Raw genomic sequence first — 25,143 nt, 5'->3', positions numbered from 1 at the left:
TGCTGCGAGGAATGCCATGTATATTTTCATTAGGGAAGCGAAAAATAAAAACCCCTACAGCACCTGGTATTCCCAGGCAGTCTCCCAACCCAGTACTAATCAAGCCTCACCCTGCTTAGCTTCCGAGATCTGACGGGATCGGGCGCTGTCAAGGTAGTATGGCCGTAGGTGGAGATTGCTGTCTCATGATATCCTCTCATTCTTAAATCCATGAGCCTATATCTTGCTCCATGCATACACAGAGACTGAGAAAATGACAGGTGCACTCAAATGTACTATAGACGGAATTCTTGATGTCAGAATTCTATTTTGGAAGGTTGCATTGTGTTGAACTTTCAGAGGAAAAAACGATAGATTTCTTTGCCACTGCGGGAAAAAAGTAGTAAAAAATTTCAGAGGTGCCTATATTCAACCTCCTCCTGTTTGGATTTGAACTCACTATCTCTTCCAAGTATCAGCTTGAACACTGCACACCCCAACTCTGTGAGCCACAAGCTCACCATATAACATGCTGAGTGTTCTGAGGCCTGTATGATATATTTCTAAATGACATGGGAGGCATAAGTGTATTATTGTGACCGTTAAAAAAATACGTTCTTGAAGAATTACCTTAAATGGAGAAATTAAATCAGAGACTGAGAAAATGACAGGTGCACTCAAATATACTATAGACGGAATTCTTGATGTCAGAATTCTATTTTGGAAGGTTGCATTGTGTTGAACTTTCAGAGGAAAAAACAATATATTTCTTTGCCACTCCGGGAAAAAAGTAGCAAGAAATGAAACATTTTCATTTGCTGCGAGGAATGCCATGTATATTTTCATTAGGGAAGCGAAAAATAAAAACCCCTACAGCACCTGGTATTCCCAGGCAGTCTCCCAACCCAGTACTAATCAAGCCTCACCCTGCTTAGCTTCCGAGATCTGACGGGATCGGGAGCTTTCAAGGTAGTATGGCCGTAGGTGGAGGTTGCTGTCTCATGATATCCTCTCATTCTTAAATCCATGAGCCTATATCTTGCTCCATGCATACACAGAGACTGAGAAAATGACAGGTGCACTCAAATGTACTATAGACGGAATTCTTGATGTCAGAATTCTATTTTGGAAGGTTGCATTGTGTTGAACTTTCAGAGGAAAAAACGATAGATTTCTTTGCCACTGCGGGAAAAAAGTAGCAAGAAATGAAACATTTTCATTTGCTGCGAGGAATGCCATGTATATTTTCATTAGGGAAGCGAAAAATAAAAACCCCTACAGCACCTGGTATTCCCAGGCAGTCTCCCAACCCAGTACTAATCAAGCCTCACCCTGCTTAGCTTCCGAGATCTGACGGGATCGGGAGCTTTCAAGGTAGTATGGCCGTAGGTGGAGGTTGCTGTCTCATGATATCCTCTCATTCTTAAATCCATGAGCCTATATCTTGCTCCATGCATACACAGAGACTGAGAAAATGACAGGTGCACTCAAATGTACTATAGACGGAATTCTTGATGTCAGAATTCTATTTTGGAAGGTTGCATTGTGTTGAACTTTCAGAGGAAAAAACGATAGATTTCTTTGCCACTGCGGGAAAAAAGTAGCAAGAAATGAAACATTTTCATTTGCTGCGAGGAATGCCATGTATATTTTCATTAGGGAAGCGAAAAATAAAAACCCCTACAGCACCTGGTATTCCCAGGCAGTCTCCCAACCCAGTACTAATCAAGCCTCACCCTGCTTAGCTTCCGAGATCTGACGGGATCGGGCGCTGTCAAGGTAGTATGGCCGTAGGTGGAGATTGCTGTCTCATGATATCCTCTCATTCTTAAATCCATGAGCCTATATCTTGCTCCATGCATACACAGAGACTGAGAAAATGACAGGTGCACTCAAATGTACTATAGACGGAATTCTTGATGTCAGAATTCTATTTTGGAAGGTTGCATTGTGTTGAACTTTCAGAGGAAAAAACGATAGATTTCTTTGCCACTGCGGGAAAAAAGTAGCAAGAAATGAAACATTTTCATTTGCTGCGAGGAATGCCATGTATATTTTCATTAGGGAAGCGAAAAATAAAAACCCCTACAGCACCTGGTATTCCCAGGCAGTCTCCCAACCCAGTACTAATCAAGCCTCACCCTGCTTAGCTTCCGAGATCTGACGGGATCGGGCGCTGTCAAGGTAGTATGGCCGTAGGTGGAGATTGCTGTCTCATGATATCCTCTCATTCTTAAATCCATGAGCCTATATCTTGCTCCATGCATACACAGAGACTGAGAAAATGACAGGTGCACTCAAATGTACTATAGACGGAATTCTTGATGTCAGAATTCTATTTTGGAAGGTTGCATTGTGTTGAACTTTCAGAGGAAAAAACAATATATTTCTTTGCCACTCCGGGAAAAAAGTAGCAAGAAATGAAACATTTTCATTTGCTGCGAGGAATGCCATGTATATTTTCATTAGGGAAGCGAAAAATAAAAACCCCTACAGCACCTGGTATTCCCAGGCAGTCTCCCAACCCAGTACTAATCAAGCCTCACCCTGCTTAGCTTCCGAGATCTGACGGGATCGGGAGCTTTCAAGGTAGTATGGCCGTAGGTGGAGGTTGCTGTCTCATGATATCCTCTCATTCTTAAATCCATGAGCCTATATCTTGCTCCATGCATACACAGAGACTGAGAAAATGACAGGTGCACTCAAATGTACTATAGACGGAATTCTTGATGTCAGAATTCTATTTTGGAAGGTTGCATTGTGTTGAACTTTCAGAGGAAAAAACGATAGATTTCTTTGCCACTGCGGGAAAAAAGTAGCAAGAAATGAAACATTTTCATTTGCTGCGAGGAATGCCATGTATATTTTCATTAGGGAAGCGAAAAATAAAAACCCCTACAGCACCTGGTATTCCCAGGCAGTCTCCCAACCCAGTACTAATCAAGCCTCACCCTGCTTAGCTTCCGAGATCTGACGGGATCGGGCGCTGTCAAGGTAGTATGGCCGTAGGTGGAGATTGCTGTCTCATGATATCCTCTCATTCTTAAATCCATGAGCCTATATCTTGCTCCATGCATACACAGAGACTGAGAAAATGACAGGTGCACTCAAATGTACTATAGACGGAATTCTTGATGTCAGAATTCTATTTTGGAAGGTTGCATTGTGTTGAACTTTCAGAGGAAAAAACGATAGATTTCTTTGCCACTGCGGGAAAAAAGTAGCAAGAAATGAAACATTTTCATTTGCTGCGAGGAATGCCATGTATATTTTCATTAGGGAAGCGAAAAATAAAAACCCCTACAGCACCTGGTATTCCCAGGCAGTCTCCCAACCCAGTACTAATCAAGCCTCACCCTGCTTAGCTTCCGAGATCTGACGGGATCGGGCGCTGTCAAGGTAGTATGGCCGTAGGTGGAGATTGCTGTCTCATGATATCCTCTCATTCTTAAATCCATGAGCCTATATCTTGCTCCATGCATACACAGAGACTGAGAAAATGACAGGTGCACTCAAATGTACTATAGACGGAATTCTTGATGTCAGAATTCTATTTTGGAAGGTTGCATTGTGTTGAACTTTCAGAGGAAAAAACGATAGATTTCTTTGCCACTGCGGGAAAAAAGTAGTAAAAAATTTCAGAGGTGCCTATATTCAACCTCCTCCTGTTTGGATTTGAACTCACTATCTCTTCCAAGTATCAGCTTGAACACTGCACACCCCAACTCTGTGAGCCACAAGCTCACCATATAACATGCTGAGTGTTCTGAGGCCTGTATGATATATTTCTAAATGACATGGGAGGCATAAGTGTATTATTGTGACCGTTAAAAAAATACGTTCTTGAAGAATTACCTTAAATGGAGAAATTAAATCAGAGACTGAGAAAATGACAGGTGCACTCAAATATACTATAGACGGAATTCTTGATGTCAGAATTCTATTTTGGAAGGTTGCATTGTGTTGAACTTTCAGAGGAAAAAACAATATATTTCTTTGCCACTCTGGGAAAAAAGTAGCAAGAAATGAAACATTTTCATTTGCTGCGAGGAATGCCATGTATATTTTCATTAGGGAAGCGAAAAATAAAAACCCCTACAGCACCTGGTATTCCCAGGCAGTCTCCCAACCCAGTACTAATCAAGCCTCACCCTGCTTAGCTTCCGAGATCTGACGGGATCGGGAGCTTTCAAGGTAGTATGGCCGTAGGTGGAGGTTGCTGTCTCATGATATCCTCTCATTCTTAAATCCATGAGCCTATATCTTGCTCCATGCATACACAGAGACTGAGAAAATGACAGGTGCACTCAAATGTACTATAGACGGAATTCTTGATGTCAGAATTCTATTTTGGAAGGTTGCATTGTGTTGAACTTTCAGAGGAAAAAACGATAGATTTCTTTGCCACTGCGGGAAAAAAGTAGCAAGAAATGAAACATTTTCATTTGCTGCGAGGAATGCCATGTATATTTTCATTAGGGAAGCGAAAAATAAAAACCCCTACAGCACCTGGTATTCCCAGGCAGTCTCCCAACCCAGTACTAATCAAGCCTCACCCTGCTTAGCTTCCGAGATCTGACGGGATCGGGAGCTTTCAAGGTAGTATGGCCGTAGGTGGAGGTTGCTGTCTCATGATATCCTCTCATTCTTAAATCCATGAGCCTATATCTTGCTCCATGCATACACAGAGACTGAGAAAATGACAGGTGCACTCAAATGTACTATAGACGGAATTCTTGATGTCAGAATTCTATTTTGGAAGGTTGCATTGTGTTGAACTTTCAGAGGAAAAAACGATAGATTTCTTTGCCACTGCGGGAAAAAAGTAGCAAGAAATGAAACATTTTCATTTGCTGCGAGGAATGCCATGTATATTTTCATTAGGGAAGCGAAAAATAAAAACCCCTACAGCACCTGGTATTCCCAGGCAGTCTCCCAACCCAGTACTAATCAAGCCTCACCCTGCTTAGCTTCCGAGATCTGACGGGATCGGGCGCTGTCAAGGTAGTATGGCCGTAGGTGGAGATTGCTGTCTCATGATATCCTCTCATTCTTAAATCCATGAGCCTATATCTTGCTCCATGCATACACAGAGACTGAGAAAATGACAGGTGCACTCAAATGTACTATAGACGGAATTCTTGATGTCAGAATTCTATTTTGGAAGGTTGCATTGTGTTGAACTTTCAGAGGAAAAAACGATAGATTTCTTTGCCACTGCGGGAAAAAAGTAGCAAGAAATGAAACATTTTCATTTGCTGCGAGGAATGCCATGTATATTTTCATTAGGGAAGCGAAAAATAAAAACCCCTACAGCACCTGGTATTCCCAGGCAGTCTCCCAACCCAGTACTAATCAAGCCTCACCCTGCTTAGCTTCCGAGATCTGACGGGATCGGGCGCTGTCAAGGTAGTATGGCCGTAGGTGGAGATTGCTGTCTCATGATATCCTCTCATTCTTAAATCCATGAGCCTATATCTTGCTCCATGCATACACAGAGACTGAGAAAATGACAGGTGCACTCAAATGTACTATAGACGGAATTCTTGATGTCAGAATTCTATTTTGGAAGGTTGCATTGTGTTGAACTTTCAGAGGAAAAAACGATAGATTTCTTTGCCACTGCGGGAAAAAAGTAGTAAAAAATTTCAGAGGTGCCTATATTCAACCTCCTCCTGTTTGGATTTGAACTCACTATCTCTTCCAAGTATCAGCTTGAACACTGCACACCCCAACTCTGTGAGCCACAAGCTCACCATATAACATGCTGAGTGTTCTGAGGCCTGTATGATATATTTCTAAATGACATGGGAGGCATAAGTGTATTATTGTGACCGTTAAAAAAATACGTTCTTGAAGAATTACCTTAAATGGAGAAATTAAATCAGAGACTGAGAAAATGACAGGTGCACTCAAATATACTATAGACGGAATTCTTGATGTCAGAATTCTATTTTGGAAGGTTGCATTGTGTTGAACTTTCAGAGGAAAAAACAATATATTTCTTTGCCACTCCGGGAAAAAAGTAGCAAGAAATGAAACATTTTCATTTGCTGCGAGGAATGCCATGTATATTTTCATTAGGGAAGCGAAAAATAAAAACCCCTACAGCACCTGGTATTCCCAGGCAGTCTCCCAACCCAGTACTAATCAAGCCTCACCCTGCTTAGCTTCCGAGATCTGACGGGATCGGGAGCTTTCAAGGTAGTATGGCCGTAGGTGGAGGTTGCTGTCTCATGATATCCTCTCATTCTTAAATCCATGAGCCTATATCTTGCTCCATGCATACACAGAGACTGAGAAAATGACAGGTGCACTCAAATGTACTATAGACGGAATTCTTGATGTCAGAATTCTATTTTGGAAGGTTGCATTGTGTTGAACTTTCAGAGGAAAAAACGATAGATTTCTTTGCCACTGCGGGAAAAAAGTAGCAAGAAATGAAACATTTTCATTTGCTGCGAGGAATGCCATGTATATTTTCATTAGGGAAGCGAAAAATAAAAACCCCTACAGCACCTGGTATTCCCAGGCAGTCTCCCAACCCAGTACTAATCAAGCCTCACCCTGCTTAGCTTCCGAGATCTGACGGGATCGGGAGCTTTCAAGGTAGTATGGCCGTAGGTGGAGGTTGCTGTCTCATGATATCCTCTCATTCTTAAATCCATGAGCCTATATCTTGCTCCATGCATACACAGAGACTGAGAAAATGACAGGTGCACTCAAATGTACTATAGACGGAATTCTTGATGTCAGAATTCTATTTTGGAAGGTTGCATTGTGTTGAACTTTCAGAGGAAAAAACGATAGATTTCTTTGCCACTGCGGGAAAAAAGTAGCAAGAAATGAAACATTTTCATTTGCTGCGAGGAATGCCATGTATATTTTCATTAGGGAAGCGAAAAATAAAAACCCCTACAGCACCTGGTATTCCCAGGCAGTCTCCCAACCCAGTACTAATCAAGCCTCACCCTGCTTAGCTTCCGAGATCTGACGGGATCGGGCGCTGTCAAGGTAGTATGGCCGTAGGTGGAGATTGCTGTCTCATGATATCCTCTCATTCTTAAATCCATGAGCCTATATCTTGCTCCATGCATACACAGAGACTGAGAAAATGACAGGTGCACTCAAATGTACTATAGACGGAATTCTTGATGTCAGAATTCTATTTTGGAAGGTTGCATTGTGTTGAACTTTCAGAGGAAAAAACGATAGATTTCTTTGCCACTGCGGGAAAAAAGTAGCAAGAAATGAAACATTTTCATTTGCTGCGAGGAATGCCATGTATATTTTCATTAGGGAAGCGAAAAATAAAAACCCCTACAGCACCTGGTATTCCCAGGCAGTCTCCCAACCCAGTACTAATCAAGCCTCACCCTGCTTAGCTTCCGAGATCTGACGGGATCGGGCGCTGTCAAGGTAGTATGGCCGTAGGTGGAGATTGCTGTCTCATGATATCCTCTCATTCTTAAATCCATGAGCCTATATCTTGCTCCATGCATACACAGAGACTGAGAAAATGACAGGTGCACTCAAATGTACTATAGACGGAATTCTTGATGTCAGAATTCTATTTTGGAAGGTTGCATTGTGTTGAACTTTCAGAGGAAAAAACGATAGATTTCTTTGCCACTGCGGGAAAAAAGTAGTAAAAAATTTCAGAGGTGCCTATATTCAACCTCCTCCTGTTTGGATTTGAACTCACTATCTCTTCCAAGTATCAGCTTGAACACTGCACACCCCAACTCTGTGAGCCACAAGCTCACCATATAACATGCTGAGTGTTCTGAGGCCTGTATGATATATTTCTAAATGACATGGGAGGCATAAGTGTATTATTGTGACCGTTAAAAAAATACGTTCTTGAAGAATTACCTTAAATGGAGAAATTAAATCAGAGACTGAGAAAATGACAGGTGCACTCAAATATACTATAGACGGAATTCTTGATGTCAGAATTCTATTTTGGAAGGTTGCATTGTGTTGAACTTTCAGAGGAAAAAACAATATATTTCTTTGCCACTCCGGGAAAAAAGTAGCAAGAAATGAAACATTTTCATTTGCTGCGAGGAATGCCATGTATATTTTCATTAGGGAAGCGAAAAATAAAAACCCCTACAGCACCTGGTATTCCCAGGCAGTCTCCCAACCCAGTACTAATCAAGCCTCACCCTGCTTAGCTTCCGAGATCTGACGGGATCGGGAGCTTTCAAGGTAGTATGGCCGTAGGTGGAGGTTGCTGTCTCATGATATCCTCTCATTCTTAAATCCATGAGCCTATATCTTGCTCCATGCATACACAGAGACTGAGAAAATGACAGGTGCACTCAAATGTACTATAGACGGAATTCTTGATGTCAGAATTCTATTTTGGAAGGTTGCATTGTGTTGAACTTTCAGAGGAAAAAACGATAGATTTCTTTGCCACTGCGGGAAAAAAGTAGCAAGAAATGAAACATTTTCATTTGCTGCGAGGAATGCCATGTATATTTTCATTAGGGAAGCGAAAAATAAAAACCCCTACAGCACCTGGTATTCCCAGGCAGTCTCCCAACCCAGTACTAATCAAGCCTCACCCTGCTTAGCTTCCGAGATCTGACGGGATCGGGCGCTGTCAAGGTAGTATGGCCGTAGGTGGAGATTGCTGTCTCATGATATCCTCTCATTCTTAAATCCATGAGCCTATATCTTGCTCCATGCATACACAGAGACTGAGAAAATGACAGGTGCACTCAAATGTACTATAGACGGAATTTTTGATGTCAGAATTCTATTTTGGAAGGTTGCATTGTGTTGAACTTTCAGAGGAAAAAACGATAGATTTCTTTGCCACTGCGGGAAAAAAGTAGCAAGAAATGAAACATTTTCATTTGCTGCGAGGAATGCCATGTATATTTTCATTAGGGAAGCGAAAAATAAAAACCCCTACAGCACCTGGTATTCCCAGGCAGTCTCCCAACCCAGTACTAATCAAGCCTCACCCTGCTTAGCTTCCGAGATCTGACGGGATCGGGCGCTGTCAAGGTAGTATGGCCGTAGGTGGAGATTGCTGTCTCATGATATCCTCTCATTCTTAAATCCATGAGCCTATATCTTGCTCCATGCATACACAGAGACTGAGAAAATGACAGGTGCACTCAAATGTACTATAGACGGAATTCTTGATGTCAGAATTCTATTTTGGAAGGTTGCATTGTGTTGAACTTTCAGAGGAAAAAACGATAGATTTCTTTGCCACTGCGGGAAAAAAGTAGTAAAAAATTTCAGAGGTGCCTATATTCAACCTCCTCCTGTTTGGATTTGAACTCACTATCTCTTCCAAGTATCAGCTTGAACACTGCACACCCCAACTCTGTGAGCCACAAGCTCACCATATAACATGCTGAGTGTTCTGAGGCCTGTATGATATATTTCTAAATGACATGGGAGGCATAAGTGTATTATTGTGACCGTTAAAAAAATACGTTCTTGAAGAATTACCTTAAATGGAGAAATTAAATCAGAGACTGAGAAAATGACAGGTGCACTCAAATATACTATAGACGGAATTCTTGATGTCAGAATTCTATTTTGGAAGGTTGCATTGTGTTGAACTTTCAGAGGAAAAAACAATATATTTCTTTGCCACTCCGGGAAAAAAGTAGCAAGAAATGAAACATTTTCATTTGCTGCGAGGAATGCCATGTATATTTTCATTAGGGAAGCGAAAAATAAAAACCCCTACAGCACCTGGTATTCCCAGGCAGTCTCCCAACCCAGTACTAATCAAGCCTCACCCTGCTTAGCTTCCGAGATCTGACGGGATCGGGAGCTTTCAAGGTAGTATGGCCGTAGGTGGAGGTTGCTGTCTCATGATATCCTCTCATTCTTAAATCCATGAGCCTATATCTTGCTCCATGCATACACAGAGACTGAGAAAATGACAGGTGCACTCAAATGTACTATAGACGGAATTCTTGATGTCAGAATTCTATTTTGGAAGGTTGCATTGTGTTGAACTTTCAGAGGAAAAAACGATATATTTCTTTGCCACTGCGGGAAAAAAGTAGCAAGAAATGAAACATTTTCATTTGCTGCGAGGAATGCCATGTATATTTTCATTAGGGAAGCGAAAAATAAAAACCCCTACAGCACCTGGTATTCCCAGGCAGTCTCCCAACCCAGTACTAATCAAGCCTCACCCTGCTTAGCTTCCGAGATCTGACGGGATCGGGCGCTGTCAAGGTAGTATGGCCGTAAGTGGAGATTGCTGTCTCATGATATCCTCTCATTCTTAAATCCATGAGCCTATATCTTGCTCCATGCATACACAGAGACTGAGAAAATGACAGGTGCACTCAAATGTACTATAGACGGAATTCTTGATGTCAGAATTCTATTTTGGAAGGTTGCATTGTGTTGAACTTTCAGAGGAAAAAACGATAGATTTCTTTGCCACTGCGGGAAAAAAGTAGCAAGAAATGAAACATTTTCATTTGCTGCGAGGAATGCCATGTATATTTTCATTAGGGAAGCGAAAAATAAAAACCCCTACAGCACCTGGTATTCCCAGGCAGTCTCCCAACCCAGTACTAATCAAGCCTCACCCTGCTTAGCTTCCGAGATCTGACGGGATCGGGCGCTGTCAAGGTAGTATGGCCGTAGGTGGAGATTGCTGTCTCATGATATCCTCTCATTCTTAAATCCATGAGCCTATATCTTGCTCCATGCATACACAGAGACTGAGAAAATGACAGGTGCACTCAAATGTACTATAGACGGAATTCTTGATGTCAGAATTCTATTTTGGAAGGTTGCATTGTGTTGAACTTTCAGAGGAAAAAACGATAGATTTCTTTGCCACTGCGGGAAAAAAGTAGTAAAAAATGAAACATTTTCATTTGCTGCAAGGAATGCCATGTATATTTTCATTAGGGAAGCAAAAAATAAAAACACCCACAGCACCTGGTATTCCCAGGCAGTCTCCCAACCCAGTACTAATCAAGCCTCACCCTGCTTAGCTTCCGAGATCTGACGGGATCGGGCGCTTTCAAGGTAGTATGGCCGTAGGTGGAGATTGCTGTCTCATGATATCCTCTCATTCTTAAATCCATGAGCCTATATCTTGCTCCATGCATACACAGAGACTGAGAAAATGACAGGTGCACTCAAATGTACTATAGACGGAATTCTTGATGTCAGAATTCTATTTTGGAAGGTTGCATTGTGTTGAACTTTCAGAGGAAAAAACGATATATTTCTTTGCCACTGCGGGAAAAAAGTAGCAAGAAATGAAACATTTTCATTTGCTGCGAGGAATGCCATGTATATTTTCATAAGGGAAGCGAAAAATAAAAACCCCTACAGCACCTGGTATTCCCAGGCAGTCTCCCAACCCAGTACTAATCAAGCCTCACCCTGCTTAGCTTCCGAGATCTGACGGGATCGGGCGCTGTCAAGGTAGTATGGCCGTAGGTGGAGATTGCTGTCTCATGATATCCTCTCATTCTTAAATCCATGAGCCTATATCTTGCTCCATGCATACACAGAGACTGAGAAAATGACAGGTGCACTCAAATGTACTATAGACGGAATTCTTGATGTCAGAATTCTATTTTGGAAGGTTGCATTGTGTTGAACTTTCAGAGGAAAAAACAATATATTTCTTTGCCACTCCGGGAAAAAAGTAGCAAGAAATGAAACATTTTCATTTGCTGCGAGGAATGCCATGTATATTTTCATTAGGGAAGCGAAAAATAAAAACCCCTACAGCACCTGGTATTCCCAGGCAGTCTCCCAACCCAGTACTAATCAAGCCTCACCCTGCTTAGCTTCCGAGATCTGACGGGATCGGGAGCTTTCAAGGTAGTATGGCCGTAGGTGGAGGTTGCTGTCTCATGATATCCTCTCATTCTTAAATCCATGAGCCTATATCTTGCTCCATGCATACACAGAGACTGAGAAAATGACAGGTGCACTCAAATGTACTATAGACGGAATTCTTGATGTCAGAATTCTATTTTGGAAGGTTGCATTGTGTTGAACTTTCAGAGGAAAAAACGATAGATTTCTTTGCCACTGCGGGAAAAAAGTAGCAAGAAATGAAACATTTTCATTTGCTGCGAGGAATGCCATGTATATTTTCATTAGGGAAGCGAAAAATAAAAACCCCTACAGCACCTGGTATTCCCAGGCAGTCTCCCAACCCAGTACTAATCAAGCCTCACCCTGCTTAGCTTCCGAGATCTGACGGGATCGGGCGCTGTCAAGGTAGTATGGCCGTAGGTGGAGATTGCTGTCTCATGATATCCTCTCATTCTTAAATCCATGAGCCTATATCTTGCTCCATGCATACACAGAGACTGAGAAAATGACAGGTGCACTCAAATGTACTATAGACGGAATTTTTGATGTCAGAATTCTATTTTGGAAGGTTGCATTGTGTTGAACTTTCAGAGGAAAAAACGATAGATTTCTTTGCCACTGCGGGAAAAAAGTAGCAAGAAATGAAACATTTTCATTTGCTGCGAGGAATGCCATGTATATTTTCATTAGGGAAGCGAAAAATAAAAACCCCTACAGCACCTGGTATTCCCAGGCAGTCTCCCAACCCAGTACTAATCAAGCCTCACCCTGCTTAGCTTCCGAGATCTGACGGGATCGGGCGCTGTCAAGGTAGTATGGCCGTAGGTGGAGATTGCTGTCTCATGATATCCTCTCATTCTTAAATCCATGAGCCTATATCTTGCTCCATGCATACACAGAGACTGAGAAAATGACAGGTGCACTCAAATGTACTATAGACGGAATTCTTGATGTCAGAATTCTATTTTGGAAGGTTGCATTGTGTTGAACTTTCAGAGGAAAAAACGATAGATTTCTTTGCCACTGCGGGAAAAAAGTAGTAAAAAATTTCAGAGGTGCCTATATTCAACCTCCTCCTGTTTGGATTTGAACTCACTATCTCTTCCAAGTATCAGCTTGAACACTGCACACCCCAACTCTGTGAGCCACAAGCTCACCATATAACATGCTGAGTGTTCTGAGGCCTGTATGATATATTTCTAAATGACATGGGAGGCATAAGTGTTTTATTGTGACCGTTAAAAAAATACGTTCTTGAAGAATTACCTTAAATGGAGAAATTAAATCAGAGACTGAGAAAATGACAGGTGCACTCAAATATACTATAGACGGAATTCTTGATGTCAGAATTCTATTTTGGAAGGTTGCATTGTGTTGAACTTTCAGAGGAAAAAACAATATATTTCTTTGCCACTCCGGGAAAAAAGTAGCAAGAAATGAAACATTTTCATTTGCTGCGAGGAATGCCATGTATATTTTCATTAGGGAAGCGAAAAATAAAAACCCCTACAGCACCTGGTATTCCCAGGCAGTCTCCCAACCCAGTACTAATCAAGCCTCACCCTGCTTAGCTTCCGAGATCTGACGGGATCGGGAGCTTTCAAGGTAGTATGGCCGTAGGTGGAGGTTGCTGTCTCATGATATCCTCTCATTCTTAAATCCATGAGCCTATATCTTGCTCCATGCATACACAGAGACTGAGAAAATGACAGGTGCACTCAAATGTACTATAGACGGAATTCTTGATGTCAGAATTCTATTTTGGAAGGTTGCATTGTGTTGAACTTTCAGAGGAAAAAACGATATATTTCTTTGCCACTGCGGGAAAAAAGTAGCAAGAAATGAAACATTTTCATTTGCTGCGAGGAATGCCATGTATATTTTCATTAGGGAAGCGAAAAATAAAAACCCCTACAGCACCTGGTATTCCCAGGCAGTCTCCCAACCCAGTACTAATCAAGCCTCACCCTGCTTAGCTTCCGAGATCTGACGGGATCGGGCGCTGTCAAGGTAGTATGGCCGTAAGTGGAGATTGCTGTCTCATGATATCCTCTCATTCTTAAATCCATGAGCCTATATCTTGCTCCATGCATACACAGAGACTGAGAAAATGACAGGTGCACTCAAATGTACTATAGACGGAATTCTTGATGTCAGAATTCTATTTTGGAAGGTTGCATTGTGTTGAACTTTCAGAGGAAAAAACGATAGATTTCTTTGCCACTGCGGGAAAAAAGTAGCAAGAAATGAAACATTTTCATTTGCTGCGAGGAATGCCATGTATATTTTCATTAGGGAAGCGAAAAATAAAAACCCCTACAGCACCTGGTATTCCCAGGCAGTCTCCCAACCCAGTACTAATCAAGCCTCACCCTGCTTAGCTTCCGAGATCTGACGGGATCGGGCGCTGTCAAGGTAGTATGGCCGTAGGTGGAGATTGCTGTCTCATGATATCCTCTCATTCTTAAATCCATGAGCCTATATCTTGCTCCATGCATACACAGAGACTGAGAAAATGACAGGTGCACTCAAATGTACTATAGACGGAATTCTTGATGTCAGAATTCTATTTTGGAAGGTTGCATTGTGTTGAACTTTCAGAGGAAAAAACGATAGATTTCTTTGCCACTGCGGGAAAAAAGTAGTAAAAAATGAAACATTTTCATTTGCTGCAAGGAATGCCATGTATATTTTCATTAGGGAAGCAAAAAATAAAAACACCCACAGCACCTGGTATTCCCAGGCAGTCTCCCAACCCAGTACTAATCAAGCCTCACCCTGCTTAGCTTCCGAGATCTGACGGGATCGGGCGCTTTCAAGGTAGTATGGCCGTAGGTGGAGATTGCTGTCTCATGATATCCTCTCATTCTTAAATCCATGAGCCTATATCTTGCTCCATGCATACACAGAGACTGAGAAAATGACAGGTGCACTCAAATGTACTATAGACGGAATTCTTGATGTCAGAATTCTATTTTGGAAGGTTGCATTGTGTTGAACTTTCAGAGGAAAAAACGATATATTTCTTTGCCACTGCGGGAAAAAAGTAGCAAGAAATGAAACATTTTCATTTGCTGCGAGGAATGCCATGTATATTTTCATAAGGGAAGCGAAAAATAAAAACCCCTACAGCACCTGGTATTCCCAGGCAGTCTCCCAACCCAGTACTAATCAAGCCTCACCCTGCTTAGCTTCCGAGATCTGACGGGATCGGGCGCTGTCAAGGTAGTATGGCCGTAGGTGGAGATTGCTGTCTCATGATATCCTCTCATTCTTAAATCCATGAGCCTATATCTTGCTCCATGCATACACAGAGACTGAGAAAATGACAGGTGCACTCAAATGTACTATAGACGGAATTCTTGATGTCAGAATTCTATTTTGGAAGGTTGCATTGTGTTGAACTTTCAGAGGAAAAAACGATAGATTTCTTTGCCACTGCGGGAAAAAAGTAGTAAAAAATTTCAGAGGTGCCTATATTCAACCTCCTCCTGTTTGGATTTGAACTCACTATCTCTTCCAAGTATCAGCTTGAACACTGCACACCCCAACTCTGTGAGCCACAAGCTCACCATATAACATGCTGAGTGTTCTGAGGCCTGTATGATATATTTCTAAATGACATGGGAGGCATAAGTGTATTATTGTGACCGTTAAAAAAATACATTCTTGAAGAATTACCTTAAATGGAGAAATTAAATCAGAGACTGAGAAAATGACAGGTGCACTCAAATATACTATAGACGGAATTCTTGATGTCAGAATTCTATTTTGGAAGGTTGCATTGTGTTGAACTTTCAGAGGAAAAAACAATATATTTCTTTGCCACTCCGGGAAAAAAGTAGCAAGAAATGAAACATTTTCATTTGCTGCGAGGAATGCCATGTATATTTTCATTAGGGAAGCGAAAAATAAAAACCCCTACAGCACCTGGTATTCCCAGGCAGTCTCCCAACCCAGTACTAATCAAGCCTCACCCTGCTTAGCTTCCGAGATCTGACGGGATCGGGAGCTTTCAAGGTAGTATGGCCGTAGGTGGAGGTTGCTGTCTCATGATATCCTCTCATTCTTAAATCCATGAGCCTATATCTTGCTCCATGCATACACAGAGACTGAGAAAATGACAGGTGCACTCAAATGTACTATAGACGGAATTCTTGATGTCAGAATTCTATTTTGGAAGGTTGCATTGTGTTGAACTTTCAGAGGAAAAAACGATAGATTTCTTTGCCACTGCGGGAAAAAAGTAGTAAAAAATTTCAGAGGTGCCTATATTCAACCTCCTCCTGTTTGGATTTGAACTCACTATCTCTTCCAAGTATCAGCTTGAACACTGCACACCCCAACTCTGTGAGCCACAAGCTCACCATATAACATGCTGAGTGTTCTGAGGCCTGTATGATATATTTCTAAATGACATGGGAGGCATAAGTGTATTATTGTGACCGTTAAAAAAATACATTCTTGAAGAATTACCTTAAATGGAGAAATTAAATCAGAGACTGAGAAAATGACAGGTGCACTCAAATATACTATAGACGGAATTCTTGATGTCAGAATTCTATTTTGGAAGGTTGCATTGTGTTGAACTTTCAGAGGAAAAAACAATATATTTCTTTGCCACTCCGGGAAAAAAGTAGCAAGAAATGAAACATTTTCATTTGCTGCGAGGAATGCCATGTATATTTTCATTAGGGAAGCGAAAAATAAAAACCCCTACAGCACCTGGTATTCCCAGGCAGTCTCCCAACCCAGTACTAATCAAGCCTCACCCTGCTTAGCTTCCGAGATCTGACGGGATCGGGAGCTTTCAAGGTAGTATGGCCGTAGGTGGAGGTTGCTGTCTCATGATATCCTCTCATTCTTAAATCCATGAGCCTATATCTTGCTCCATGCATACACAGAGACTGAGAAAATGACAGGTGCACTCAAATGTACTATAGACGGAATTCTTGATGTCAGAATTCTATTTTGGAAGGTTGCATTGTGTTGAACTTTCAGAGGAAAAAACGATAGATTTCTTTGCCACTGCGGGAAAAAAGTAGTAAAAAATGAAACATTTTAATTTGCTGCAAGGAATGCCATGTATATTTTCATTAGGGAAGCAAAAAATAAAAACACCCACAGCACCTGGTATTCCCAGGCAGTCTCCCAACCCAGTACTAATCAAGCCTCACCCTGCTTAGCTTCCGAGATCTGACGGGATCGGGCGCTGTCAAGGTAGTATGGCCGTAGGTGGAGATTGCTGTCTCATGATATCCTCTCATTCTTAAATCCATGAGCCTATATCTTGCTCCATGCATACACAGAGACTGAGAAAATGACAGGTGCACTCAAATGTACTATAGACGGAATTCTTGATGTCAGAATTCTATTTTGGAAGGTTGCATTGTGTTGAACTTTCAGAGGAAAAAACGATAGATTTCTTTGCCACTGCGGGAAAAAAGTAGTAAAAAATGAAACATTTTCATTTGCTGCAAGGAATGCCATGTATATTTTCATTAGGGAAGCAAAAAATAAAAACACCCACAGCACCTGGTATTCCCAGGCAGTCTCCCAACCCAGTACTAATCAAGCCTCACCCTGCTTAGCTTCCGAGATCTGACGGGATCGGGCGCTTTCAAGGTAGTATGGCCGTAGGTGGAGATTGCTGTCTCATGATATCCTCTCATTCTTAAATCCATGAGCCTATATCTTGCTCCATGCATACACAGAGACTGAGAAAATGACAGGTGCACTCAAATGTACTATAGACGGAATTCTTGATGTCAGAATTCTATTTTGGAAGGTTGCATTGTGTTGAACTTTCAGAGGAAAAAACGATATATTTCTTTGCCACTGCGGGAAAAAAGTAGCAAGAAATGAAACATTTTCATTTGCTGCGAGGAATGCCATGTATATTTTCATAAGGGAAGCGAAAAATAAAAACCCCTACAGCACCTGGTATTCCCAGGCAGTCTCCCAACCCAGTACTAATCAAGCCTCACCCTGCTTAGCTTCCGAGATCTGACGGGATCGGGCGCTGTCAAGGTAGTATGGCCGTAGGTGGAGATTGCTGTCTCATGATATCCTCTCATTCTTAAATCCATGAGCCTATATCTTGCTCCATGCATACACAGAGACTGAGAAAATGACAGGTGCACTCAAATGTACTATAGACGGAATTCTTGATGTCAGAATTCTATTTTGGAAGGTTGCATTGTGTTGAACTTTCAGAGGAAAAAACGATAGATTTCTTTGCCACTGCGGGAAAAAAGTAGCAAGAAATGAAACATTTTCATTTGCTGCGAGGAATGCCATGTATATTTTCATTAGGGAAGCGAAAAATAAAAACCCCTACAGCACCTGGTATTCCCAGGCAGTCTCCCAACCCAGTACTAATCAAGCCTCACCCTGCTTAGCTTCCGAGATCTGACGGGATCGGGCGCTGTCAAGGTAGTATGGCCGTAGGTGGAGATTGCTGTCTCATGATATCCTCTCATTCTTAAATCCATGAGCCTATATCTTGCTCCATGCATACACAGAGACTGAGAAAATGACAGGTGCACTCAAATGTACTATAGACGGAATTCTTGATGTCAGAATTCTATTTTGGAAGGTTGCATTGTGTTGAACTTTCAGAGGAAAAAACGATAGATTTCTTTGCCACTGCGGGAAAAAAGTAGTAAAAAATGAAACATTTTCATTTGCTGCAAGGAATGCCATGTATATTTTCATTAGGGAAGCAAAAAATAAAAACACCCACAGCACCTGGTATTCCCAGGCAGTCTCCCAACCCAGTACTAATCAAGCCTCACCCTGCTTAGCTTCCGAGATCTGACGGGATCGGGCGCTTTCAAGGTAGTATGGCCGTAGGTGGAGATTGCTGTCTCATGATATCCTCTCATTCTTAAATCCATGAGCCTATATCTTGCTCCATGCATACACAGAGACTGAGAAAATGACAGGTGCACTCAAATGTACTATAGACGGAATTCTTGATGTCAGAATTCTATTTTGGAAGGTTGCATTGTGTTGAACTTTCAGAGGAAAAAACGATATATTTCTTTGCCACTGCGGGAAAAAAGTAGCAAGAAATGAAACATTTTCATTTGCTGCGAGGAATGCCATGTATATTTTCATAAGGGAAGCGAAAAATAAAAACCCCTACAGCACCTGGTATTCCCAGGCAGTCTCCCAACCCAGTACTAATCAAGCCTCACCCTGCTTAGCTTCCGAGATCTGACGGGATCGGGCGCTGTCAAGGTAGTATGGCCGTAGGTGGAGATTGCTGTCTCATGATATCCTCTCATTCTTAAATCCATGAGCCTATATCTTGCTCCATGCATACACAGAGACTGAGAAAATGACAGGTGCACTCAAATGTACTATAGACGGAATTCTTGATGTCAGAATTCTATTTTGGAAGGTTGCATTGTGTTGAACTTTCAGAGGAAAAAACGATAGATTTCTTTGCCACTGCGGGAAAAAAGTAGTAAAAAATTTCAGAGGTGCCTATATTCAACCTCCTCCTGTTTGGATTTGAACTCACTATCTCTTCCAAGTATCAGCTTGAACACTGCACACCCCAACTCTGTGAGCCACAAGCTCACCATATAACATGCTGAGTGTTCTGAGGCCTGTATGATATATTTCTAAATGACATGGGAGGCATAAGTGTATTATTGTGACCGTTAAAAAAATACATTCTTGAAGAATTACCTTAAATGGAGAAATTAAATCAGAGACTGAGAAAATGACAGGTGCACTCAAATATACTATAGACGGAATTCTTGATGTCAGAATTCTATTTTGGAAGGTTGCATTGTGTTGAACTTTCAGAGGAAAAAACAATATATTTCTTTGCCACTCCGGGAAAAAAGTAGCAAGAAATGAAACATTTTCATTTGCTGCGAGGAATGCCATGTATATTTTCATTAGGGAAGCGAAAAATAAAAACCCCTACAGCACCTGGTATTCCCAGGCAGTCTCCCAACCCAGTACTAATCAAGCCTCACCCTGCTTAGCTTCCGAGATCTGACGGGATCGGGAGCTTTCAAGGTAGTATGGCCGTAGGTGGAGGTTGCTGTCTCATGATATCCTCTCATTCTTAAATCCATGAGCCTATATCTTGCTCCATGCATACACAGAGACTGAGAAAATGACAGGTGCACTCAAATGTACTATAGACGGAATTCTTGATGTCAGAATTCTATTTTGGAAGGTTGCATTGTGTTGAACTTTCAGAGGAAAAAACGATAGATTTCTTTGCCACTGCGGGAAAAAAGTAGCAAGAAATGAAACATTTTCATTTGCTGCGAGGAATGCCATGTATATTTTCATTAGGGAAGCGAAAAATAAAAACCCCTACAGCACCTGGTATTCCCAGGCAGTCTCCCAACCCAGTACTAATCAAGCCTCACCCTGCTTAGCTTCCGAGATCTGACGGGATCGGGCGCTGTCAAGGTAGTATGGCCGTAGGTGGAGATTGCTGTCTCATGATATCCTCTCATTCTTAAATCCATGAGCCTATATCTTGCTCCATGCATACACAGAGACTGAGAAAATGACAGGTGCACTCAAATGTACTATAGACGGAATTCTTGATGTCAGAATTCTATTTTGGAAGGTTGCATTGTGTTGAACTTTCAGAGGAAAAAACGATAGATTTCTTTGCCACTGCGGGAAAAAAGTAGTAAAAAATTTCAGAGGTGCCTATATTCAACCTCCTCCTGTTTGGATTTGAACTCACTATCTCTTCCAAGTATCAGCTTGAACACTGCACACCCCAACTCTGTGAGCCACAAGCTCACCATATAACATGCTGAGTGTTCTGAGGCCTGTATGATATATTTCTAAATGACATGGGAGGCATAAGTGTATTATTGTGACCGTTAAAAAAATACATTCTTGAAGAATTACCTTAAATGGAGAAATTAAATCAGAGACTGAGAAAATGACAGGTGCACTCAAATATACTATAGACGGAATTCTTGATGTCAGAATTCTATTTTGGAAGGTTGCATTGTGTTGAACTTTCAGAGGAAAAAACAATATATTTCTTTGCCACTCCGGGAAAAAAGTAGCAAGAAATGAAACATTTTCATTTGCTGCGAGGAATGCCATGTATATTTTCATTAGGGAAGCGAAAAATAAAAACCCCTACAGCACCTGGTATTCCCAGGCAGTCTCCCAACCCAGTACTAATCAAGCCTCACCCTGCTTAGCTTCCGAGATCTGACGGGATCGGGCGCTTTCAAGGTAGTATGGCCGTAGGTGGAGATTGCTGTCTCATGATATCCTCTCATTCTTAAATCCATGAGCCTATATCTTGCTCCATGCATACACAGAGACTGAGAAAATGACAGGTGCACTCAAATGTACTATAGACGGAATTCTTGATGTCAGAATTCTATTTTGGAAGGTTGCATTGTGTTGAACTTTCAGAGGAAAAAACGATAGATTTCTTTGCCACTGCGGGAAAAAAGTAGTAAAAAATGAAACATTTTCATTTGCTGCAAGGAATGCCATGTATATTTTCATTAGGGAAGCAAAAAATAAAAACACCCACAGCACCTGGTATTCCCAGGCAGTCTCCCAACCCAGTACTAATCAAGCCTCACCCTGCTTAGCTTCCGAGATCTGACGGGATCGGGCGCTTTCAAGGTAGTATGGCCGTAGGTGGAGATTGCTGTCTCATGATATCCTCTCATTCTTAAATCCATGAGCCTATATCTTGCTCCATGCATACACAGAGACTGAGAAAATGACAGGTGCACTCAAATGTACTATAGACGGAATTCTTGATGTCAGAATTCTATTTTGGAAGGTTGCATTGTGTTGAACTTTCAGAGGAAAAAACGATATATTTCTTTGCCACTGCGGGAAAAAAGTAGCAAGAAATGAAACATTTTCATTTGCTGCGAGGAATGCCATGTATATTTTCATAAGGGAAGCGAAAAATAAAAACCCCTACAGCACCTGGTATTCCCAGGCAGTCTCCCAACCCAGTACTAATCAAGCCTCACCCTGCTTAGCTTCCGAGATCTGACGGGATCGGGCGCTGTCAAGGTAGTATGGCCGTAGGTGGAGATTGCTGTCTCATGATATCCTCTCATTCTTAAATCCATGAGCCTATATCTTGCTCCATGCATACACAGAGACTGAGAAAATGACAGGTGCACTCAAATGTACTATAGACGGAATTCTTGATGTCAGAATTCTATTTTGGAAGGTTGCATTGTGTTGAACTTTCAGAGGAAAAAACGATAGATTTCTTTGCCACTGCGGGAAAAAAGTAGTAAAAAATTTCAGAGGTGCCTATATTCAACCTCCTCCTGTTTGGATTTGAACTCACTATCTCTTCCAAGTATCAGCTTGAACACTGCACACCCCAACTCTGTGAGCCACAAGCTCACCATATAACATGCTGAGTGTTCTGAGGCCTGTATGATATATTTCTAAATGACATGGGAGGCATAAGTGTATTATTGTGACCGTTAAAAAAATACATTCTTGAAGAATTACCTTAAATGGAGAAATTAAATCAGAGACTGAGAAAATGACAGGTGCACTCAAATATACTATAGACGGAATTCTTGATGTCAGAATTCTATTTTGGAAGGTTGCATTGTGTTGAACTTTCAGAGGAAAAAACAATATATTTCTTTGCCACTCCGGGAAAAAAGTAGCAAGAAATGAAACATTTTCATTTGCTGCGAGGAATGCCATGTATATTTTCATTAGGGAAGCGAAAAATAAAAACCCCTACAGCACCTGGTATTCCCAGGCAGTCTCCCAACCCAGTACTAATCAAGCCTCACCCTGCTTAGCTTCCGAGATCTGACGGGATCGGGAGCTTTCAAGGTAGTATGGCCGTAGGTGGAGGTTGCTGTCTCATGATATCCTCTCATTCTTAAATCCATGAGCCTATATCTTGCTCCATGCATACACAGAGACTGAGAAAATGACAGGTGCACTCAAATGTACTATAGACGGAATTCTTGATGTCAGAATTCTATTTTGGAAGGTTGCATTGTGTTGAACTTTCAGAGGAAAAAACGATAGATTTCTTTGCCACTGCGGGAAAAAAGTAGTAAAAAATGAAACATTTTAATTTGCTGCAAGGAATGCCATGTATATTTTCATTAGGGAAGCAAAAAATAAAAACACCCACAGCACCTGGTATTCCCAGGCAGTCTCCCAACCCAGTACTAATCAAGCCTCACCCTGCTTAGCTTCCGAGATCTGACGGGATCGGGCGCTGTCAAGGTAGTATGGCCGTAGGTGGAGATTGCTGTCTCATGATATCCTCTCATTCTTAAATCCATGAGCCTATATCTTGCTCCATGCATACACAGAGACTGAGAAAATGACAGGTGCACTCAAATGTACTATAGACGGAATTCTTGATGTCAGAATTCTATTTTGGAAGGTTGCATTGTGTTGAACTTTCAGAGGAAAAAACGATAGATTTCTTTGCCACTGCGGGAAAAAAGTAGTAAAAAATGAAACATTTTCATTTGCTGCAAGGAATGCCATGTATATTTTCATTAGGGAAGCAAAAAATAAAAACACCCACAGCACCTGGTATTCCCAGGCAGTCTCCCAACCCAGTACTAATCAAGCCTCACCCTGCTTAGCTTCCGAGATCTGACGGGATCGGGCGCTTTCAAGGTAGTATGGCCGTAGGTGGAGATTGCTGTCTCATGATATCCTCTCATTCTTAAATCCATGAGCCTATATCTTGCTCCATGCATACACAGAGACTGAGAAAATGACAGGTGCACTCAAATGTACTATAGACGGAATTCTTGATGTCAGAATTCTATTTTGGAAGGTTGCATTGTGTTGAACTTTCAGAGGAAAAAACGATATATTTCTTTGCCACTGCGGGAAAAAAGTAGCAAGAAATGAAACATTTTCATTTGCTGCGAGGAATGCCATGTATATTTTCATAAGGGAAGCGAAAAATAAAAACCCCTACAGCACCTGGTATTCCCAGGCAGTCTCCCAACCCAGTACTAATCAAGCCTCACCCTGCTTAGCTTCCGAGATCTGACGGGATCGGGCGCTGTCAAGGTAGTATGGCCGTAGGTGGAGATTGCTGTCTCATGATATCCTCTCATTCTTAAATCCATGAGCCTATATCTTGCTCCATGCATACACAGAGACTGAGAAAATGACAGGTGCACTCAAATGTACTATAGACGGAATTCTTGATGTCAGAATTCTATTTTGGAAGGTTGCATTGTGTTGAACTTTCAGAGGAAAAAACGATAGATTTCTTTGCCACTGCGGGAAAAAAGTAGTAAAAAATTTCAGAGGTGCCTATATTCAACCTCCTCCTGTTTGGATTTGAACTCACTATCTCTTCCAAGTATCAGCTTGAACACTGCACACCCCAACTCTGTGAGCCACAAGCTCACCATATAACATGCTGAGTGTTCTGAGGCCTGTATGATATATTTCTAAATGACATGGGAGGCATAAGTGTATTATTGTGACCGTTAAAAAAATACATTCTTGAAGAATTACCTTAAATGGAGAAATTAAATCAGAGACTGAGAAAATGACAGGTGCACTCAAATATACTATAGACGGAATTCTTGATGTCAGAATTCTATTTTGGAAGGTTGCATTGTGTTGAACTTTCAGAGGAAAAAACAATATATTTCTTTGCCACTCCGGGAAAAAAGTAGCAAGAAATGAAACATTTTCATTTGCTGCGAGGAATGCCATGTATATTTTCATTAGGGAAGCGAAAAATAAAAACCCCTACAGCACCTGGTATTCCCAGGCAGTCTCCCAACCCAGTACTAATCAAGCCTCACCCTGCTTAGCTTCCGAGATCTGACGGGATCGGGAGCTTTCAAGGTAGTATGGCCGTAGGTGGAGGTTGCTGTCTCATGATATCCTCTCATTCTTAAATCCATGAGCCTATATCTTGCTCCATGCATACACAGAGACTGAGAAAATGACAGGTGCACTCAAATGTACTATAGACGGAATTCTTGATGTCAGAATTCTATTTTGGAAGGTTGCATTGTGTTGAACTTTCAGAGGAAAAAACGATAGATTTCTTTGCCACTGCGGGAAAAAAGTAGTAAAAAATGAAACATTTTAATTTGCTGCAAGGAATGCCATGTATATTTTCATTAGGGAAGCAAAAAATAAAAACACCCACAGCACCTGGTATTCCCAGGCAGTCTCCCAACCCAGTACTAATCAAGCCTCACCCTGCTTAGCTTCCGAGATCTGACGGGATCGGGCGCTGTCAAGGTAGTATGGCCGTAGGTGGAGATTGCTGTCTCATGATATCCTCTCATTCTTAAATCCATG

At 41.5% G+C, this 25,143-nt stretch overlaps 51 non-coding genes across 51 annotated transcripts; all 51 read right to left on the bottom strand.

Annotated features, from left to right (window-relative positions):
- Window positions 1-51: 51 nt before the first annotated feature.
- LOC142478622 (5S ribosomal RNA) lies at window positions 52-170 on the bottom strand. Its single transcript, XR_012793356.1, has one exon. It is a non-coding gene; the product is annotated as a 5S ribosomal RNA (ribosomal RNA).
- A 676-nt stretch (window positions 171-846) lies between these two features.
- On the bottom strand, window positions 847-965 carry LOC142479580 (5S ribosomal RNA). The gene has a single exon (XR_012794266.1). It is a non-coding gene; the product is annotated as a 5S ribosomal RNA (ribosomal RNA).
- Window positions 966-1,251: 286 nt separating this feature from the next.
- On the bottom strand, window positions 1,252-1,370 carry LOC142479579 (5S ribosomal RNA). Its single transcript, XR_012794265.1, has one exon. It is a non-coding gene; the product is annotated as a 5S ribosomal RNA (ribosomal RNA).
- Window positions 1,371-1,656: 286 nt separating this feature from the next.
- LOC142478620 (5S ribosomal RNA) lies at window positions 1,657-1,775 on the bottom strand. Its single transcript, XR_012793354.1, has one exon. It is a non-coding gene; the product is annotated as a 5S ribosomal RNA (ribosomal RNA).
- A 286-nt stretch (window positions 1,776-2,061) lies between these two features.
- On the bottom strand, window positions 2,062-2,180 carry LOC142478619 (5S ribosomal RNA). The gene has a single exon (XR_012793353.1). It is a non-coding gene; the product is annotated as a 5S ribosomal RNA (ribosomal RNA).
- Window positions 2,181-2,466: 286 nt separating this feature from the next.
- LOC142479578 (5S ribosomal RNA) lies at window positions 2,467-2,585 on the bottom strand. The gene has a single exon (XR_012794264.1). It is a non-coding gene; the product is annotated as a 5S ribosomal RNA (ribosomal RNA).
- A 286-nt stretch (window positions 2,586-2,871) lies between these two features.
- On the bottom strand, window positions 2,872-2,990 carry LOC142478618 (5S ribosomal RNA). The gene has a single exon (XR_012793352.1). It is a non-coding gene; the product is annotated as a 5S ribosomal RNA (ribosomal RNA).
- Window positions 2,991-3,276: 286 nt separating this feature from the next.
- Window positions 3,277-3,395, bottom strand: LOC142478617 (5S ribosomal RNA). The gene has a single exon (XR_012793351.1). It is a non-coding gene; the product is annotated as a 5S ribosomal RNA (ribosomal RNA).
- A 676-nt stretch (window positions 3,396-4,071) lies between these two features.
- LOC142479577 (5S ribosomal RNA) lies at window positions 4,072-4,190 on the bottom strand. Its single transcript, XR_012794263.1, has one exon. It is a non-coding gene; the product is annotated as a 5S ribosomal RNA (ribosomal RNA).
- A 286-nt stretch (window positions 4,191-4,476) lies between these two features.
- On the bottom strand, window positions 4,477-4,595 carry LOC142479576 (5S ribosomal RNA). Its single transcript, XR_012794262.1, has one exon. It is a non-coding gene; the product is annotated as a 5S ribosomal RNA (ribosomal RNA).
- A 286-nt stretch (window positions 4,596-4,881) lies between these two features.
- LOC142478616 (5S ribosomal RNA) lies at window positions 4,882-5,000 on the bottom strand. The gene has a single exon (XR_012793350.1). It is a non-coding gene; the product is annotated as a 5S ribosomal RNA (ribosomal RNA).
- A 286-nt stretch (window positions 5,001-5,286) lies between these two features.
- Window positions 5,287-5,405, bottom strand: LOC142478615 (5S ribosomal RNA). The gene has a single exon (XR_012793349.1). It is a non-coding gene; the product is annotated as a 5S ribosomal RNA (ribosomal RNA).
- Window positions 5,406-6,081: 676 nt separating this feature from the next.
- Window positions 6,082-6,200, bottom strand: LOC142479575 (5S ribosomal RNA). Its single transcript, XR_012794261.1, has one exon. It is a non-coding gene; the product is annotated as a 5S ribosomal RNA (ribosomal RNA).
- Window positions 6,201-6,486: 286 nt separating this feature from the next.
- LOC142479574 (5S ribosomal RNA) lies at window positions 6,487-6,605 on the bottom strand. Its single transcript, XR_012794260.1, has one exon. It is a non-coding gene; the product is annotated as a 5S ribosomal RNA (ribosomal RNA).
- Window positions 6,606-6,891: 286 nt separating this feature from the next.
- Window positions 6,892-7,010, bottom strand: LOC142478614 (5S ribosomal RNA). The gene has a single exon (XR_012793348.1). It is a non-coding gene; the product is annotated as a 5S ribosomal RNA (ribosomal RNA).
- Window positions 7,011-7,296: 286 nt separating this feature from the next.
- Window positions 7,297-7,415, bottom strand: LOC142478613 (5S ribosomal RNA). The gene has a single exon (XR_012793347.1). It is a non-coding gene; the product is annotated as a 5S ribosomal RNA (ribosomal RNA).
- Window positions 7,416-8,091: 676 nt separating this feature from the next.
- LOC142479573 (5S ribosomal RNA) lies at window positions 8,092-8,210 on the bottom strand. Its single transcript, XR_012794259.1, has one exon. It is a non-coding gene; the product is annotated as a 5S ribosomal RNA (ribosomal RNA).
- A 286-nt stretch (window positions 8,211-8,496) lies between these two features.
- LOC142478612 (5S ribosomal RNA) lies at window positions 8,497-8,615 on the bottom strand. Its single transcript, XR_012793346.1, has one exon. It is a non-coding gene; the product is annotated as a 5S ribosomal RNA (ribosomal RNA).
- Window positions 8,616-8,901: 286 nt separating this feature from the next.
- LOC142478611 (5S ribosomal RNA) lies at window positions 8,902-9,020 on the bottom strand. The gene has a single exon (XR_012793345.1). It is a non-coding gene; the product is annotated as a 5S ribosomal RNA (ribosomal RNA).
- A 676-nt stretch (window positions 9,021-9,696) lies between these two features.
- LOC142479572 (5S ribosomal RNA) lies at window positions 9,697-9,815 on the bottom strand. Its single transcript, XR_012794258.1, has one exon. It is a non-coding gene; the product is annotated as a 5S ribosomal RNA (ribosomal RNA).
- Window positions 9,816-10,101: 286 nt separating this feature from the next.
- On the bottom strand, window positions 10,102-10,220 carry LOC142479161 (5S ribosomal RNA). Its single transcript, XR_012793891.1, has one exon. It is a non-coding gene; the product is annotated as a 5S ribosomal RNA (ribosomal RNA).
- A 286-nt stretch (window positions 10,221-10,506) lies between these two features.
- LOC142478609 (5S ribosomal RNA) lies at window positions 10,507-10,625 on the bottom strand. The gene has a single exon (XR_012793343.1). It is a non-coding gene; the product is annotated as a 5S ribosomal RNA (ribosomal RNA).
- Window positions 10,626-10,911: 286 nt separating this feature from the next.
- Window positions 10,912-11,030, bottom strand: LOC142478519 (5S ribosomal RNA). Its single transcript, XR_012793253.1, has one exon. It is a non-coding gene; the product is annotated as a 5S ribosomal RNA (ribosomal RNA).
- A 286-nt stretch (window positions 11,031-11,316) lies between these two features.
- Window positions 11,317-11,435, bottom strand: LOC142478608 (5S ribosomal RNA). Its single transcript, XR_012793342.1, has one exon. It is a non-coding gene; the product is annotated as a 5S ribosomal RNA (ribosomal RNA).
- A 286-nt stretch (window positions 11,436-11,721) lies between these two features.
- On the bottom strand, window positions 11,722-11,840 carry LOC142479570 (5S ribosomal RNA). Its single transcript, XR_012794256.1, has one exon. It is a non-coding gene; the product is annotated as a 5S ribosomal RNA (ribosomal RNA).
- Window positions 11,841-12,126: 286 nt separating this feature from the next.
- LOC142478607 (5S ribosomal RNA) lies at window positions 12,127-12,245 on the bottom strand. Its single transcript, XR_012793341.1, has one exon. It is a non-coding gene; the product is annotated as a 5S ribosomal RNA (ribosomal RNA).
- Window positions 12,246-12,531: 286 nt separating this feature from the next.
- Window positions 12,532-12,650, bottom strand: LOC142478606 (5S ribosomal RNA). The gene has a single exon (XR_012793340.1). It is a non-coding gene; the product is annotated as a 5S ribosomal RNA (ribosomal RNA).
- A 676-nt stretch (window positions 12,651-13,326) lies between these two features.
- On the bottom strand, window positions 13,327-13,445 carry LOC142479569 (5S ribosomal RNA). Its single transcript, XR_012794255.1, has one exon. It is a non-coding gene; the product is annotated as a 5S ribosomal RNA (ribosomal RNA).
- Window positions 13,446-13,731: 286 nt separating this feature from the next.
- On the bottom strand, window positions 13,732-13,850 carry LOC142479160 (5S ribosomal RNA). The gene has a single exon (XR_012793890.1). It is a non-coding gene; the product is annotated as a 5S ribosomal RNA (ribosomal RNA).
- A 286-nt stretch (window positions 13,851-14,136) lies between these two features.
- Window positions 14,137-14,255, bottom strand: LOC142478605 (5S ribosomal RNA). Its single transcript, XR_012793339.1, has one exon. It is a non-coding gene; the product is annotated as a 5S ribosomal RNA (ribosomal RNA).
- A 286-nt stretch (window positions 14,256-14,541) lies between these two features.
- LOC142478508 (5S ribosomal RNA) lies at window positions 14,542-14,660 on the bottom strand. Its single transcript, XR_012793242.1, has one exon. It is a non-coding gene; the product is annotated as a 5S ribosomal RNA (ribosomal RNA).
- A 286-nt stretch (window positions 14,661-14,946) lies between these two features.
- On the bottom strand, window positions 14,947-15,065 carry LOC142478604 (5S ribosomal RNA). The gene has a single exon (XR_012793338.1). It is a non-coding gene; the product is annotated as a 5S ribosomal RNA (ribosomal RNA).
- Window positions 15,066-15,741: 676 nt separating this feature from the next.
- On the bottom strand, window positions 15,742-15,860 carry LOC142479568 (5S ribosomal RNA). The gene has a single exon (XR_012794254.1). It is a non-coding gene; the product is annotated as a 5S ribosomal RNA (ribosomal RNA).
- Window positions 15,861-16,536: 676 nt separating this feature from the next.
- LOC142479567 (5S ribosomal RNA) lies at window positions 16,537-16,655 on the bottom strand. The gene has a single exon (XR_012794253.1). It is a non-coding gene; the product is annotated as a 5S ribosomal RNA (ribosomal RNA).
- A 286-nt stretch (window positions 16,656-16,941) lies between these two features.
- LOC142479693 (5S ribosomal RNA) lies at window positions 16,942-17,060 on the bottom strand. The gene has a single exon (XR_012794376.1). It is a non-coding gene; the product is annotated as a 5S ribosomal RNA (ribosomal RNA).
- A 286-nt stretch (window positions 17,061-17,346) lies between these two features.
- On the bottom strand, window positions 17,347-17,465 carry LOC142478496 (5S ribosomal RNA). Its single transcript, XR_012793231.1, has one exon. It is a non-coding gene; the product is annotated as a 5S ribosomal RNA (ribosomal RNA).
- A 286-nt stretch (window positions 17,466-17,751) lies between these two features.
- Window positions 17,752-17,870, bottom strand: LOC142478603 (5S ribosomal RNA). The gene has a single exon (XR_012793337.1). It is a non-coding gene; the product is annotated as a 5S ribosomal RNA (ribosomal RNA).
- A 286-nt stretch (window positions 17,871-18,156) lies between these two features.
- Window positions 18,157-18,275, bottom strand: LOC142478602 (5S ribosomal RNA). Its single transcript, XR_012793336.1, has one exon. It is a non-coding gene; the product is annotated as a 5S ribosomal RNA (ribosomal RNA).
- Window positions 18,276-18,561: 286 nt separating this feature from the next.
- Window positions 18,562-18,680, bottom strand: LOC142478484 (5S ribosomal RNA). Its single transcript, XR_012793219.1, has one exon. It is a non-coding gene; the product is annotated as a 5S ribosomal RNA (ribosomal RNA).
- Window positions 18,681-18,966: 286 nt separating this feature from the next.
- Window positions 18,967-19,085, bottom strand: LOC142478601 (5S ribosomal RNA). The gene has a single exon (XR_012793335.1). It is a non-coding gene; the product is annotated as a 5S ribosomal RNA (ribosomal RNA).
- Window positions 19,086-19,761: 676 nt separating this feature from the next.
- On the bottom strand, window positions 19,762-19,880 carry LOC142479566 (5S ribosomal RNA). Its single transcript, XR_012794252.1, has one exon. It is a non-coding gene; the product is annotated as a 5S ribosomal RNA (ribosomal RNA).
- Window positions 19,881-20,166: 286 nt separating this feature from the next.
- Window positions 20,167-20,285, bottom strand: LOC142478600 (5S ribosomal RNA). The gene has a single exon (XR_012793334.1). It is a non-coding gene; the product is annotated as a 5S ribosomal RNA (ribosomal RNA).
- Window positions 20,286-20,961: 676 nt separating this feature from the next.
- Window positions 20,962-21,080, bottom strand: LOC142479408 (5S ribosomal RNA). The gene has a single exon (XR_012794101.1). It is a non-coding gene; the product is annotated as a 5S ribosomal RNA (ribosomal RNA).
- Window positions 21,081-21,366: 286 nt separating this feature from the next.
- Window positions 21,367-21,485, bottom strand: LOC142478473 (5S ribosomal RNA). Its single transcript, XR_012793208.1, has one exon. It is a non-coding gene; the product is annotated as a 5S ribosomal RNA (ribosomal RNA).
- A 286-nt stretch (window positions 21,486-21,771) lies between these two features.
- Window positions 21,772-21,890, bottom strand: LOC142478598 (5S ribosomal RNA). The gene has a single exon (XR_012793332.1). It is a non-coding gene; the product is annotated as a 5S ribosomal RNA (ribosomal RNA).
- Window positions 21,891-22,566: 676 nt separating this feature from the next.
- Window positions 22,567-22,685, bottom strand: LOC142479565 (5S ribosomal RNA). Its single transcript, XR_012794251.1, has one exon. It is a non-coding gene; the product is annotated as a 5S ribosomal RNA (ribosomal RNA).
- Window positions 22,686-22,971: 286 nt separating this feature from the next.
- On the bottom strand, window positions 22,972-23,090 carry LOC142479692 (5S ribosomal RNA). Its single transcript, XR_012794375.1, has one exon. It is a non-coding gene; the product is annotated as a 5S ribosomal RNA (ribosomal RNA).
- Window positions 23,091-23,376: 286 nt separating this feature from the next.
- On the bottom strand, window positions 23,377-23,495 carry LOC142478460 (5S ribosomal RNA). The gene has a single exon (XR_012793196.1). It is a non-coding gene; the product is annotated as a 5S ribosomal RNA (ribosomal RNA).
- Window positions 23,496-23,781: 286 nt separating this feature from the next.
- On the bottom strand, window positions 23,782-23,900 carry LOC142478597 (5S ribosomal RNA). The gene has a single exon (XR_012793331.1). It is a non-coding gene; the product is annotated as a 5S ribosomal RNA (ribosomal RNA).
- A 676-nt stretch (window positions 23,901-24,576) lies between these two features.
- LOC142479564 (5S ribosomal RNA) lies at window positions 24,577-24,695 on the bottom strand. The gene has a single exon (XR_012794250.1). It is a non-coding gene; the product is annotated as a 5S ribosomal RNA (ribosomal RNA).
- Window positions 24,696-24,981: 286 nt separating this feature from the next.
- Window positions 24,982-25,100, bottom strand: LOC142479691 (5S ribosomal RNA). Its single transcript, XR_012794374.1, has one exon. It is a non-coding gene; the product is annotated as a 5S ribosomal RNA (ribosomal RNA).
- Window positions 25,101-25,143: the final 43 nt, after the last annotated feature.

Source organism: Ascaphus truei, unplaced genomic scaffold (genome assembly GCF_040206685.1).
Source record: "Ascaphus truei isolate aAscTru1 unplaced genomic scaffold, aAscTru1.hap1 HAP1_SCAFFOLD_240, whole genome shotgun sequence".
Lineage (NCBI taxonomy): Eukaryota > Metazoa > Chordata > Amphibia > Anura > Ascaphidae > Ascaphus > Ascaphus truei.
The sequence above is the reverse complement of the archived record's forward strand: the minus strand, read 5'-3'. Positions and strand labels throughout refer to the sequence as shown.